Source organism: Osmerus mordax, unplaced genomic scaffold (genome assembly GCF_038355195.1).
Source record: "Osmerus mordax isolate fOsmMor3 unplaced genomic scaffold, fOsmMor3.pri Scaffold_88, whole genome shotgun sequence".
NCBI lineage: Eukaryota > Metazoa > Chordata > Actinopteri > Osmeriformes > Osmeridae > Osmerus > Osmerus mordax.
This window is the reverse complement of record NW_027120645.1, coordinates 35,001-37,635: the sequence shown is the minus strand read 5'-3', so window position 1 is coordinate 37,635 and position 2,635 is coordinate 35,001.

Here is a 2,635-nt window from a genome sequence, read left to right as displayed (position 1 = left end):
GCCCCCTGTTCCAACTTGAATTTAGAAACCGTCCTCAACAAAATCCCACGTTCGGGTGAATAACTGTGAATTTTAAGGCACATGCCTCTCTGGGCTGGGAGAGTGCATTCAAATAGGAGAAATTGGCTTCATTTAGAGGCATCCCCACTTGGGGACGTCGTAGCACCTTAACTCAGGTGGCGTTAGAAAGGTCTGGTCCAGGGGAACACGGGCGTGTCATGTTTGCCACGCGCACGCGCATCCCCGCTGAACAGGAGCCCAAACAAAACTTTAAACGGGGCTACGGAAAAGGGGAGGGCTTTTTCGGGGACAACCACCACTCACCTCGGTTCCCCCCATCCCAACTTGAATTTAGAAACCGTCCCCAGCCAAATCCCACGTTCGGGGGCAAAACTGCTCGTTTGAGGCCACATTTTCAATGATACTGGAAACTTACATTCAAAGTTGGGAAAAGGTGTTCATTTACAGGCATCTCCACTTAGGGACGTCGTAGCACCTTAACTCAGGCGGCGTTAGAAAGGTCTGGTCCAGGGGAACACGGGCGTGTCAAGGTTGCCACGCGCACGCGCATCCCCGCTAAACAGGAGCCCAAACAAAACTTTAAACGGGGCTACGGAAAAGGGGAGAGCTTTTTCGGGGACAAACACCACTCACGTCGGTGCCCCCTGTTCCAACTTGAATTTAGAAACCGTCCTCAACAAAATCCCACGTTCGGGTGAATAACTGTGAATTTTAAGGCACATGCCTCTCTGGGCTGGGAGAGTGCATTCAAATAGGAGAAATTGGCTTCATTTAGAGGCATCCCCACTTGGGGACGTCGTAGCACCTTAACTCAGGTGGCGTTAGAAAGGTCTGGTCCAGGGGAACACGGGCGTGTCATGTTTGCCACGCGCACGCGCATCCCCGCTGAACAGGAGCCCAAACAAAACTTTAAACGGGGCTACGGAAAAGGGGAGGGCTTTTTCGGGGACAACCACCACTCACCTCGGTTCCCCCCATCCCAACTTGAATTTAGAAACCGTCCCCAGCCAAATCCCACGTTCGGGGGCAAAACTGCTCGTTTGAGGCCACATTTTCAATGATACTGGAAACTTACATTCAAAGTTGGGAAAAGGTGTTCATTTACAGGCATCTCCACTTAGGGACGTCGTAGCACCTTAACTCAGGCGGCGTTAGAAAGGTCTGGTCCAGGGGAACACGGGCGTGTCAAGGTTGCCACGCGCACGCGCATCCCCGCTAAACAGGAGCCCAAACAAAACTTTAAACGGGGCTACGGAAAAGGGGAGAGCTTTTTCGGGGACAAACACCACTCACGTCGGTGCCCCCTGTTCCAACTTGAATTTAGAAACCGTCCTCAACAAAATCCCACGTTCGGGTGAATAACTGTGAATTTTAAGGCACATGCCTCTCTGGGCTGGGAGAGTGCATTCAAATAGGAGAAATTGGCTTCATTTAGAGGCATCCCCACTTGGGGACGTCGTAGCACCTTAACTCAGGTGGCGTTAGAAAGGTCTGGTCCAGGGGAACACGGGCGTGTCATGTTTGCCACGCGCACGCGCATCCCCGTTGAACAGGAGCCCAAACAAAACTTTAAACGGGGCTACGGAAAAGGGGAGGGCTTTTTCGGGGACAACCACCACTCACCTCGGTGCCCCCCATCCCAACTTGAATTTAGAAACCGTCCCCAGCCAAATCCCACGTTCGGGGGCAAAACTGCACGTTTGAGGCCACATTTTCAATGATACTGGAAACTTACATTCAAAGTTGGGAAAAGGTGTTCATTTACAGGCATCCCCACTTGGGGACGTCGTAGCACCTTAACTCAGGCGGCGTTAGAAAGGTCTGGTCCAGGGGAACACGGGCGTGTCAAGGTTGCCACGCGCACGCGCTTCCCCGCTGAACAGGAGCCCAAACAAAACTTTAAACGGGGCTACGGAAAAGGGGAGGGCTTTTTCGGGGACAACCACCACTCACCTCGGTGCCCCCCATCCCAACTTGAACTTAGAAACCGTCCCCAGCGAAATCCCACGTTCGGGCGAATAACTGTGAATTTTAAGCCCCTTTTCCTCTCAAGCTGGAAACGTGCAAAGTTGGGAAAAGGTGTTCATTTACAGGCATCTCCACTTAGGGACGTCGTAGCACCTTAACTCAGGCGGCGTTAGAAAGGTCTGGTCCAGGGGAACACGGGCGTGTCAAGGTTGCCACGCGCACGCGCATCCCCGCTGAACAGGAGCCCAAACAAAACTTTAAACGGGGCTACGGAAAAGGGGAGGGCTTTTTCGGGGACAACCACCACTCACCTCGGTGCCCCCCATCCCAACTTGAATATAGAAACCGTCCCCAGCCAAATCCCACGTTCGGGGGCAAAACTGCTCGTTTGAGGCCACATTTTCAATGATACTGGAAACTTACATTCAAAGTTGGGAAAATGTGCTCATCTACAGGCATCCCCACTTGGGGACGTCGTAGCACCTTGACTCAGGCGGCGTTAGAAAGGTCTGGACCAGGGGAACACGGGGGTGTCAAGTTTGCCACGCGCACGCGCTTCCCCGCTGAACAGGAGCCCAAACAGAACTTTAAACGGGGCTACGGAAAAGGGGAGGGCTTTTTCGGGGACAACCACCACTCACCTCGG